The sequence below is a fragment of the Bemisia tabaci genome, chromosome 9 (genome assembly GCF_918797505.1).
Source record: "Bemisia tabaci chromosome 9, PGI_BMITA_v3".
Classification (NCBI taxonomy): Eukaryota; Metazoa; Arthropoda; class Insecta; order Hemiptera; family Aleyrodidae; genus Bemisia; species Bemisia tabaci.
Genome location: NC_092801.1, coordinates 33,307,648 through 33,320,789, shown reverse-complemented (window position 1 = coordinate 33,320,789; position 13,142 = coordinate 33,307,648). Strand labels below are relative to the sequence as shown.

The 13,142-nt window shown below is 39.1% G+C and overlaps 1 protein-coding gene across 2 annotated transcripts in view; it reads right to left on the bottom strand.

Moving 5' to 3' along the window:
- The window catches only part of LOC109030423 (uncharacterized), a 167,354-nt gene that overhangs the window by 134,847 nt on the left and 19,365 nt on the right, over positions 1-13,142 (bottom strand). The window contains exon 1 of one of the 2 annotated variants that reach the window (XM_072304208.1): positions 1,569-1,619. The exons of the other annotated variant lie outside the window; for it this stretch is intronic. The gene's annotated coding sequence lies outside the window, so the exon portion shown is untranslated. Of the gene's footprint in view, positions 1-1,568; positions 1,620-13,142 lie in introns of those variants that run through there. 2 annotated transcript variants of the gene reach the window in all.

Sequence of the window (13,142 nt, the reverse complement as noted above, 5' to 3'; positions counted from 1 at the left end):
TGGAGAGATCGAAAGAAGAATGTTAAGTAATTCAACTAGTGACTTATTTGTATTGTAAAAAAAACAAAGGATTTTATAATGCCCATTTTTTAGATTATGATTTTACTATCGAACGTTACTTTGAAACTTAATGAACGCCATAGGTGGATGTAAATCATGCAGATGGATCAGACTTGATTTGCGTGTTCGGTTTACTTGAATACAGTTCATTATTTTTTCTATAAATAAACGCAAATACCTGAGTTAGACAGATTGGCACGTGATAAAGCAAGCTTCCAGTTGTCGTAAATGAGAATTGCTACACGGTGAAAATGGGGAAATTTCTGCTTTTCCAGCACTAGCTGGCAAGTATGAAAAAAAAAACTTGTCCCATTACCGTTCCCAGAGGCATAACTGTTGCTGACGAAGCCAGCATCTCCGACAAACTCCGAATTGTGACAAACTCACCGAGCTTGGATGCAAAAGGGGAATATTATCCTTTCGGATTGCCAGCCGGAGGCGAGCGATGAGCCTTGCTCGTTGATAACTTTTTAAAAAGTTCCGCGGTAGATATATCAAAAGCCCGATGATAAAACTTCGTACGGGAAAACATGTCCTCCCGAGGCATTCAGTTTTTTTTAACAAGCCGCTCTATTGAATCGGTCTGCAGCACACAAGAGGTACAGCTAGACTGCCGTGCTAATGAAAAACGCCGTATGAACCCTCAGGCGTTGTCAAATTTCCTCTGATAAAACTCGAATTTCCTGGTAAGCTTATGAATATTTCCCTCCCAATTTTTCAGATAATTTTGTTTGCAATTTCACCTAAAGATTCAGAAAATTTAAAGGAAAAGTATTCGCAACTTTCCTCAAAAATAAACATTTTATCAAAGTAAATTTGGCAACTCTCGAATGTTCATACGGCGTTTTTCCTTAGCACGGCAGTAGAGTATCTACACTGCCGTGCTATAAGGAAGAACGCGAGCCATCAGGCGTTGCTAAATTTCCTTGGACAAATCACGAATTTTCAGGAAAATTTATGAATATTTCTCCTCCGATTTTTCAGAGGATTTTGCTCGTCAAGGAAAAATTTTCATAACTTTTTTCAAAAATAAATGTTTTCTGAGAGGAACTTCGACAACACTTGAATGCACATACGGCGTTTTAACTTAGCATGGCAGTACTAAAATAAAGTCTTGCCGTATCCGGTTTGTTTTTTGACTGGTTCATCAGTTTTAGGTTTCTCATGGATGCTCCTCATCCAATGTTAGACCAAGGCAAGCAAATAAGATGACAACAAAATTCTTCAAAATTTTATGAGGAGTTCCTTATTGCCAAATTCTGAATAAAGTTTTAGACAGACTTTGATGGATATTTTTGCCGAGAATGGCACTTTGTCTAAGAAACATATTTTCTTCCATCGGCGATTGTAAAAATTCCTCTAGAACGGGTTTGTTTACACTGATCCTTCTTCAGTTGGTAGGGCAATGGGCCACCAAATCGTGAACGAATTTTGACCCGCAAATGACAGCGAACGTACGGTTTTGACTTATGACAGTGAAGGGAATTTGTATCAATAAGTTTACTCACATAGGTTAAGGAGATTAGTTGTAGTTTGATCCGCGAGAATGGTTTCTTACCTGCAACAGTAAGAAAAATATGAAATATAATTGAGATAGTCTTTGTGAATTGGATAATGCACATTCTAGGATAAGTTATACTTTTCATAAAATGTAAAAATAGAAGAATTCCGAAAGCTTATGTTTTAAATCGTGATGACACAAAATACTCGGACGCTTGAACATTTTAAGTTGTGGGATTTCAATCAGTAAAGTTCAGGGACCCAAAAAATAGACGTATTTAATTATTTATGCTTAAGCGGGGGGGGGGGGGGGGTGATACTTATTGAAGCTGCGAGTACAGGATTTACGTGGTTTTTAGCCCATTTTTATTTAATTAAAGAGATTCAACTTACACTTTTTTAAGGTCCCGAATTTAGTTGTTGATGGACTTTTACACGATGGCTATTTTGAGCATCTGGATACTTATCCTCACGTGTGGTTTGACGAATATAATCCGTACATCAATTGTAAAAAATAAAAATAAATGCATTGAAATACAAGTAACCGCGTAGTCGACTAACTTACTTATAGCTGGACTACATTTGTAATTTGGAACTACAATGTCCAGGTTGTTTTAGGAACAACGTATGTACCATCAGTTTCGCTATGCACATAGGTTTTTTCATAGATGAGTCAGAAATTGTGCTTCCGAATTTCAAAATAAAGTCCAAGTAATTAGTCGACTAATTAGTTTCCTGAATTTTAGTGGCTCTTTTTTCACTTTCCACGATTGACGTGCAAATTTCTCTCGTTAAACCACACGTGAGGATGAGCATCCAAATGATTGAAATTGCTATCGTGTAAAATTTGCATCACCAACTATATTCAGGACCTAAAAAAAGTGAAGGTTGAATTTTTGTAATGGACCGCTAGACAAGATACGAATTTCAGCAAACTGATTCATGTTTCTTAACCAAAATTTCACGTAGAACAAGATGCGCAAAACGAAAATTACCGAAATCAACTCCTTACGAAGATATTCAACGATTCTTGATGCGTGAATTCAAACCACCCGCTCATGAAAACTCAATGCTCTACGTGATTCACATCGCGCGCTAAACGTTATCATGACAGTATCTGCGATTTAAAAATCTCGCAACCTCAATTTTAACGCTTTGGCTCAGCTGTAGCAAATTACTTATAGTTTGAACAACACATGGTGGAAAATGAACATTGCTCGATTGAGAAGCTTGCTGAAACCGTTGTAGTGCGCGATTTGACTCACGTAGAGCTTTGAGTTTCATGTGAGTGGGCAGTTCAAATTCCTCGTGACCAATGTGAAATATAAACGTTGATATCTTCGTTAGGAGTTAGTTTCAGTAATATTCGGTGCGCTAATCGTGTTCTACGTAAAATTCTGGTTAAGAAACATGTATCAGATTGCTTAAATTCGTACCTTGTCTAGTGGTCCATTGGAGCTACGCTACCCAAAAAAGTGCTACCATTTGATTTGATTGGTTTCCGACCGTGCGTATTTTAAGCCTATTTTTTCTAAGCGTAAACACGTCCAATTTTCAAAACTCCCGCAGCCCAATGGCGGCAACAGCGGGGCAAAGTCGCCCCTCCCGCGATCGATGACGTCATCGAAAGGCACCGCCCCACCCCCACCGTGACCATAGAAAGGGGGCACTGCACCCCCTCCCCAGCGCGGGGCTGAGAGTTTTCTGAACCCTCCGCTGCGCTGCTCGGCAGATCGAATCCCCGGCGGAAAATATCAAAATGAGCCCCCCCCCCCCCCCCCCCCCCTACGTTGCTGCTGCTCTCTGTGACCCCGTAAATCTTGGACGCTCTTGTTGCTTCCCTTCATCTTTCTCGTTGTTCCGAGTTTACTAACTGTCAACTTTACTTGTTTCGTAGTCGTTAGAGGGCCCTCCAACGTGAGTAGAATTGACCACTAGACAAGGTACGAATTTAAAGCGTTCTGATACATGTTTTTACCCAGAATTTCATGTAAAAAACGATTCCTGCATCGAAAACTACTGAAATCAACTCCTAACTAAGATACATATTTTTAATTTTACATTGGTTTCTGGAAATTTGAATTGCCCGGCCACAAGAAACTCAATACTCTACGTGAGTCGAATCGCGCCTAGCAACGGTTTCGGCAGGTTTCTCAATCGAGCACTGTTTCTCTTCCAAACTTTATTTTAAAAGTGTAAACAATTTGCTAGAGCTGAGTCAAAGCGTCATGATTGAGGCCTATACATATTTCCGTATTGCAGAGACTACCACGGTAACGTTTAGTGTGCGATTTGACTCACGCAGACCATTGAGTTTTCATGAGCGGGAGGTTTGAATTCACGCGTCAAGAAACATTAAATATCTTGGTTAGGCGTTAATATCAGTAATTTTCGTTGCACGCATTGTGCTTTACGTGAAATTTTGGTTAAGAGACATGTATCAGAATGCTTAATTTTGTACCTCGTCTAGTGGTCCGTTTCCAAAAAAATTTCCAAATTTGAGAATTACATTATCATCTTGGAACTTCAGGACGTCATGTTTTCTAAATTTTTAAGCCGTTTTTGCCTCCCCCTCCCCCCAAAAAATTCCATCAATCACACAAATGAAGTTTGAATTTACAAGAACTGAGGTCCATTGCCGCGTGAGCATTTTAATTGACACAAAAATCGAACTCAAGTGTATATTTTTTGCGTATAAAGGACTCGCAAGTCCCAAAAAACGATGTAAAAAATCATAATTACAGATTTTGAGACGTTGCAATGGAGGTGGACATTTTGCTTTTTGGCATCGAAATTTACCTGCGCAGAATTCTTTTTAGATAAAAAAATCCATTAAACCATGCAAGGACGAATGTATCTAAAAAAGCATCGTACTTAAATGTGTGTTATTGGTGTAAACCTCTTTCTTGAGGGATTCGTTCTGTTAAAGTAGCGGGAACGTTTTGGGACAACAACAGGAAAGTTCAACATGTTTAACGCGGTCACTTTATAATTATATCCTGAATTAGTGCTCGAGAACAAAAGGGTACGTCAAGGGGTAAAGAGGTTGCGGACTGCAGATGGCAGAGCGCGACGCATCTTGCGTTGACCTTTGACCTTTCGTCGAAAAATGTTATCAAATTAGTCGAACGCCCCGCCGCACGCTGGTGCGAATCGACGGGAAAAGTTGAGCAAAATACGGACACTTTAAAAGCTTGTATATTTGTTACTTTGTTACTACAAGACGTAGTTTAGAAGTGATTCCATTCGTTTTCTCACATAATTGTTTTCCTCTAGGGTACTCCTTAAAATTTAAAATATGAAGGGATAAACATCGAACAGTTTAGTTTTAGTTAACAAATTTAAGGTTCAACCTCTACGAAAATCTCTCTCCTTTGTGCGACCCCCGCTTAACCCGGTTTGAGCGTGGATAATTCGGACGGTCTCAACTTGCCCCTCTTCGAGTGACGTCACAGTTTTCCAGCTGACACCGGTTCAGATGCACAGTATGTCAGAGAGCAAAGCGGGACTTCTAGTATCGTTTAGAGCAGAATGTCATCGGCTTGAAGTTTGCAATGGCGTTGATAGATTTTTCGGGACGTCTTCTCAAGCTGTGGGAATTCTATTCAACTCTAATTAGATCTACTTTAATGCGGCATTTGCACATGCACGGAAAAAATTGGATTGCTGATTTAACAATTAAATCGCTAAAATATGTGCGACATGTCTCGATGTAGATTTCACTATAAAAAATGCTAATTTAACCACCCCCGTGTTTAAATTGGCTTTCCACTATTGTAAAATGTACATTTGAAATACGTCGGACTTATATTTTTAACAATTTACTTGTTGAATCAGCAATCCATTGTTTCGTGCGGTTTTTTAAATTCTTTCTGAAAGTGCTTAAACAAATAAGAGGGTGCATATTTACCGGTTCTCATTTAATTTTGCATTTTTCTTCAGGTCATTAGTACCAAATTATGAGTAAAATATTCCGTACATTCCATACAAAGAATACATTAGTTTTCCAAGAAATGCGTAAATTCTTCGAGAAAAATCTGGCAACGTGTTGATATGGCTTTACTCACACAGTGTGGTATCACATTAAACACCTTATGCGAAAAGGTCACTGAGGGGGAAAAAAATTTCAAATGAGAGTCACTTTGTTACCACGATAGTTCATAGGATTTCAGCGTGAAGCGACGGAAAATAAAAACGCCTTCAATGAATCGAATAGGCAAGATGAGTTCTCAGGAGGTTGAATAGTGGTATCAACCCCAACGGCTCTTTTCTTAACGTTATGTATCATGTTAACGATTGTTTACTTACAGGAAAAATGGAGGAATAAGAAGAAAAACCTTCAGACGTTGTCACATTTCCCTCGATAAAAACCTATAGGTTACTTAGAAAATTGTGAATATATTTTTCCAAGATTTTCAGACAATTTTTTTCTAAATTTAATCTAAATAATTTGAAATCTCCTAGAAAAAATATGCATTTCTTTTCTCCAAAATGAACTTTTTATGAAGGAAATGTTGGCTACTCTTGAAAGTTCAAACGGAATTTTTTGTCAGCACGGCAGGAATTTGGGTGATTTTTTGGCAGTTAAAAAATTAATCGAAAATTTAATTTTAGCTACAGGAATAACTTTCACTGAATATTACACATCATTTCAAACGGCGACGTATCCCGCTAGCAGATTTAGAGACATCATTTGGTTTCATTTGGATATATTTTTGCGAAAAGGAACTTCAGTAGAGTCGGTTCTTATGGTTTATGTGGTTTTTTTTTTTTTTTTTCATGGAAAGGAGGGAAATCTGGGGGTCAATCTGTTGGACTTTGAGAAAAGCTATTCTAATACGCATGGAAAATAAGTCAGCCCAAAAGGGTTGCAATTCCATGGTTTGAACCTAGGATTTTGGCACCTAGGATGTCAAAAATGTGTCTGGTCATCCTAAGATGCTACCTTGATTGACCACACAGTTGAATTTGCATTGGTAGGATGTAAAGTTAACTGCGAGGGCAGTAAAGGCAGCATTTTGGGATCACCAGACACATTTTTGACATCCTAGGTGCTAAAATAGCATACTATTTTTTTCAGTGTGGCAACTCTCGAATGTTCCTACGGCGTTCTTCCTTAGCCCGGCAGAACGGCGGTGTTGATGACGTTGCTAAAATCCCAACCTCACCCGGGGGCAAAATAGAGCGAAACAGGGTCACGTTTTCAAAATAAAGCGATCCGATCTAACGGGGCGCGGGACTGGCCCGTCCCGATGCAAATGACCCCGCGAACTTTATGACATCTTAAAATTAATACGGATATTTCCCTCCGTCGCGAAAGGACCGACGCACAGTGCGGCCCTCTGTGGACAAAAATAAAAAATTCACAATGGACCACTAGACAAGGTACGAATCAAAGGATTCTGATACATGTTCCTTAACCAAAATTCCACGCAAAACACGATTCGCGCAATGAAAATGACTGAAACCAATTCCTAACGAAGATATTAACGTTTTCATTTCACATTGGTTACAAGGAATTTGAACTGCCCGCTCGCAAGAAACTCAAAGCTCTACGTGAGTCAAATCGCGCACTACAATGGTTTCAGCAAGCTTCTCAATCGAGCAATGTTCATTTCCCACCATGTGTTGTTCAAACTATAAGCAATTTGCTATAGCTGAGCCAAAGTGTCAAGATTGAGGTTGCCGGATTTTTATATCGCAGATACCGTCATGATAACGTTTAGCGCGCGATGTGAATCACGTAGAGCATTGAGTTTTCATGAGCGGGTGGTTTGAATTCACGCATCAAGAATTATCGAATATCTTCGTAAGGAGTTGATTTCGGTAATTTTCGTTGTACGCATCGTGTTTTACGTGAAATTTTGGTTAAGAGCATGTATGTATCAGAATGCTGAAATCTGTGCCTTGTCTAGTGGTCCATCCGAGATCTGAATATTTTTTTGATTTGTCATCTGAGAGATATTTCTGACTCACAACGATGGTTCATTTTCAAAATTTTCGCTCAAAACTACTTCAAATTTGGGTAGAAAGTTTTTTTTTCCTGCTTCAAATAGCCCACCAAAGCTAATCCCGCGATTTAGTCCCGTCCACCCTCCGTCCCTAATGAAGAAGCCCCAGGCATCCATTGTTTGAGACCATGAAACTCGGGTTGCCTGGCCGGGAATCGAACTCGGGACCTCTCGATTATAGAGCTAGCGCTGCAACCACTACACCGCAGGAAGCCGACTAAGTGGGCGGTAAATGGGTCGAGAATCACTGGTCCATAAGAAATACACGGGAGAAAGACGTCAACTTCAAATGAAGTTTCTCGCTTGAAACGCCAACTTCTCTGGGTGGTTGACATTTCCTTCATCCTCAGATATCCAAGTTCAGTTCTACAACCAGAACCATTAACCAATAAACTAAACTAATTAAACTAAGTAACTAAACTACGTTTGTAACTAAAATTAAACTAATAAAATTTCATTAAATTTAATCATTAATTTTGAGATCTTGCGACTTTTTGCGACTTTTAGAGATATTTGAAGTTAAAGGTTGGGTGTTTCAACTGTTCCACGTTGCTTTTGCATTGTTATCGTAGGGCTGATTCGGGTTGCCAACTTCAAACGATCTTTTCTCGAAAAATACGCAAAAAATCCAAAGATAGAGAAGTTTCTTATTCCTCGAGTGTTTTACTTTGATAGTGTCAAAGGATTTTCCTTTATCAGTGCTTCTATCTTCATTATTTGGATTGCATTTTGCAAAGAGGAACCAAGAGCATTCCAAAGTCGCTAAGATTGTGCACATTTTTTTACCTTGCAAATATCAACTGATCATCTAAACAAGTTTCATCTTTTGTCCCACACTGAGAAAAAAAAAACATTGGATCTAGAGTTCAGACTCTTGAAAACATTGACAAGAAAAAGTAGTCTCGATTCAATCGGATTTTTGCATGATTCAAAACGAAATCCGCTTAAATTAAGAGGCTTGGTTCTTGATTTGAGCTAGATTCTGATTAAATCAAGAGTCCTTTTTCTTGTCGATGTTTTTAAGAGTCTGGACTCTAGATCCAATGTGTTTTTTTCCAGGGCAATAATCTAAAAATTCAAGGCCAAATTTACCATTGCAAATTTAATTTCTTCAGAAATTTTGTTTCGAAGAATGTATGTTGCACAATCTTATCTACATTGGAATGCTCTCGGTCCCTTCTTGCAAAATGCAATCCATTTAAAGTTAAGTGTCTTGAACCGATTTTCGTCCGCATCGTCCATAAGGATTCCGCACTGTGCGACGTCCCAACGTTTCATCTGCCCTACATTTCTCCGGGAATCATTCGTTGAGGTTGAGGCGTCTTCCGTTCAGGCATACGTCGACCTCAGCGGAGCGGCACGCTTGAGAGGTTAACCCCCTTACTCCTCCTCCCCCCACCCCCCGAACAACCCTTAAAGTACCCACTTAATGAAGTCGGTCGGAGCCTGAGCAGACGAGCTTTCGAACCTGTCATTCTGCACGATCGCATCATTCTTCCGTTCCGTTTCTTCGAGGCGAATCCAAGTGATCTGAGAAAAAACCGCCGTATGAACCCTCGGGAGTTGCCAAATCTCCCTTCATGAAACGTGTATTTTTGACAACATTCATGCATGTTTTACCTTGAAATTTTCCATTCTTTTAGAATAAATCGCGTACAAAATTGTCTGAAAATTTTGGAAAATGATATTCACAATTTTCCCAATAAATTCGGTTTTTATCGAAGGAAACTTGGCAACGTCTGAAGGCTCATACGGCGTCTTTCTTTGGTTATACGGTAGTGCAGAGAGGAGATCCGCCAGTGGCGTGGCGTGCTTTACGATATATCGATTGATCTGTCATTTAAGCCTTTGTAAAGGAATCGATGAAGAGGGTGTTCGCAACGAACACCTTAATAATCGATTATTTACCATTGCTTCAAATGGAAAAGTAGCGATAATCGATCATTCACGCCTCGCCACTGAGATCCACTACCGGAAAAATAATTAATTACTAACCATTTAAACAAAAATCCAAGAAAAGGTGGAAATCCAGAAATTCTTAAACCATGGATAAAAATTATAATTTTTTTATTTAAATTTATAGAATTAATAAAATTTGAATTGATTAAGATAAAATATATTATACTTAACCAAGACACTAATTAGTCAGAAAAGTATAATTGTATAGCCTATAAAATAAAGAAAAAACAGGTTTAACTTAATTCTTACAAGTCTATTTTCAAAAACGGTCTTGTCCGGGGTTTTGGTTTCAAAAATTCCTAATATAGGACCTTGTAATCTACTCACCTGGTACTTTTAGAATATTAACTAAAAAACACAAGGCTCAGCGACCCATTGAAGGCACTCTGTCCCCTTGGATCCGCGCAGTGCTGGCTGCGCGCCGCGCCACGGCGTGTGCTACCAGCACGAAAGCGCGCTGGCGCCTTCAAACCTAATAGGGATACTTCACGCATTGCGCAATGCGTGAAGTATCCCTGTTAGGTTTGCAGGCGCTGATGCGCGTTTCGGGCCGGTCGGCGGCACGCCGCGCCGCGCCGCAGGTGAAGCGGCAAATGACTGAAAATTCAAAACGTTTTTACTTCAGTGCGTATGCAACAAGCACATCCACGGAACCCGTTTAGTTGTATTCAGGTGCCATAATGAAATTAATTTATTGTTCATCGCATGCGGCACCGACTAAAGGCGCTTTGCTACGTTGTCTTGCACATTAACTTAATTCCAGCGTTGCCTCTTGCACTAATGACGTACTCTATTACTTAATTCTATCATATTGTCAATTTTCCGAAAAATGCATTGATTAATAAATGTAATACAAAGATGCCGGACATCGAAATTTGAAGATGCTTAGGGTATCGGAGCAAGATTTGACCTACCTACCTTTAAACCTTCCTTTCCTTTCCCTCGACTTACTTTAATAAGACTCCCTTCCTTTGGCTGTATTTTTCTTTCGAAATATAATTTTGACGTTTCAAAGTGGAATTTCTGAAAACGATCCTGGTATATCGCACGGCAGTTTGAACATAGACGGCAACTATTCGACTTTCAAAAGCTGGAACGCGACTGGAAATCTGTAACATTCCAAGTCGAAATTTTCCCGGTTTCAAGGATAATGCGTTGCTCTTATGATTTTATATTTTAGATTAAGGCTAGGGGTTAGGACTCCTGACCGCTACGCGGCTCAACCCCTCGAATGCGCTTCGCGCCTTCCAAGGTCTGCTTCGCAAACCTCTTGTGGGTTATCCAGCATGGAATAAGACAGGCTCTAAAAAGACAATTCATTGCCGACTAAATTTAAGATTTGGGATTTGTGGGGCGGAGTGGTTCATTCATTTCCGGTAATTCCAATGGAAAGAGAAGAAATGAAGAAAAATAAAAGAAAAAATGGTATCATGAAAAATGAACTGCGTCAAGCAAAAAGGAGCCAAGCCGCGTCAACCATTGCCAAATTTAATTTGATACCTTAATTTTTTACAAGTAAACGGTCTTGCGGATTTTTGTGCAAATCTCAGTAAATTCTCTGCATGGTGCGAGCAATTTTTTAAAATTTTCAAAACAGTATCCGCACTAACGTTCTCTCGAAAAAATTAAATCGATCGGTTAAACTGGTCAATAGCTGATATAGGTTGGTTTTTTTCTGCTAAACGCGGTCCAAACGTCTTATGTTTTCGATGTTGTTACGTACTGGAATGAGATGTTACCGCTAATCACTCCACCAAAATTCACAGCTTCTCCGAGTATGCACGAATAATGGTAATGCTCAAGCAATCCAATTTTGGGAACAGTACAACGAGCACACAAAAGACCCGAGAATTGCGACCACAACGCAGGCATGCAAACTAGTGAACGCATTGGCAATTTCCGTTCTATTTCGAGTTAGCGCTTTACGACCGCGCTGCGCATTTGCATCCTACCGCATGGATAAACCTAATGTGTAAACAGACTAGGTCTGAACTTAAGAAGGCGGTGGGAGCGACTAACAAAAATACACGCGCGAATCTCATACGTAATTTCGTTGAAGTTCGATACCGGCGAAGAAGCAATATGCTACCAGACTAACATTCAAAACGATGTGATAGCCAAAGTGATACATTTTTGTGTCGATAGCTGGAGGCAAAAGTAAGTTCCTTCGATTGCATTTTTGCAAATCTCCGCTCATGCACTGAAAAAAAATCTCGGGGTATTTACTAAGAAAAGGGTAAAATTACGAAGAATTCAGGGTTCTATTTGATCCCAGTTTTTTCTTGGTAAAATTACCATTTATGGAATTGGCAATTTTACCGAGAAATCTCGGTAAAATTATTGAACTTTCTCGGTAATTTTACTGGACCTTGGTATAAACGCCAATATTTTTTATCGGCCGTGGTAGAATTACCGAGGTAAAATGGCAAAGTTACCGGGAATTCATTACCAATAAAAGTGGTATTCTTACCTGAAAAAACAGTAAAAATCCCGGTTTTTAGGTAAGCTTACCAGTCTGTCTTGGTAAAATTACCAATAATTGGTAAAAAAAAGTGAGATGGTAAAGGTACCAACGGACCTTGGTAAAAACGCCGAGAATTATTTTCCAGTGATGTTTCAGTTTTGTTTCAATCTACGATTTTCAGCCGTCCATTGATAAAATGCCTAAGTCTGCGAAAAACTCAAAATTAAGTCATTGATACCAGAGGAAAAACCATACAAACTCCATTTTCCAATAGGGCACTACAATTTCTGGCTCATCCGTAAAAACGCGTAACAGGGTAAACTAATGGTGTATACGTTGTTTCTGAACTGAGTCAGAAATATGTAGTCCAAAATTGCAAAATGTAGTCCATTTGGCGAATTTAATATCCTACTCAAAAAGTTGCTAATCAGTCAGACTTCGACTAAAATTAGCGACGACCTCCGACCTGAACTTAAGCCTCACTCAGTTACATTGCCTAGATTATTAAGGTCGAGTCTCTGAAAAATCAAATCAAATACTGAGCTATGAGCCGATTTTCGATACAACACCGCCGTACTGAGAAAGAACACAGTAAGAAACTTCAGGCGTTGCCAAATTTTCTTTAATATAACACAAGTTTCCTGGTAAACTTATGAATATTTTACTTCCAATTTTTCAGATAGTTTTGCTTGCAATAACTCCACCGAAAATTCCTGAAAATTTCAAGGGAAGATATTCATAACTTTCCTAAATAATGAACATTTTTAACGAAGGAAATCAGGCAACTCCCGAATGTTCATACGGCGTTCTTCCTTGACACGGCAGAATGATATGCGAATTCAGGCCATGATCGAAGATGATGATGATTTTTTTTTATTAAAGAATGACCCGAGCTCGCTTATGACTGTAGTGAAAATCGGCTAGTAGCTCAGTATTTAATTTGGTTTCATTATGAGCACTGGAAAAAAAAAAAAACACATTGGATCGAGAGTCCAGACTCTTAAAAACGTCGACAAGAAAAAATACTATTGATTCAATCAGATTTAAGCTTAAATCAAGAACCAAGCCTCTTAATTTGAGCGGATTTCCTTTTGATTTAAGCTTAAATATGATTGAATCAAGAGTCTTTTTTCCTGTCAATGTTTTCA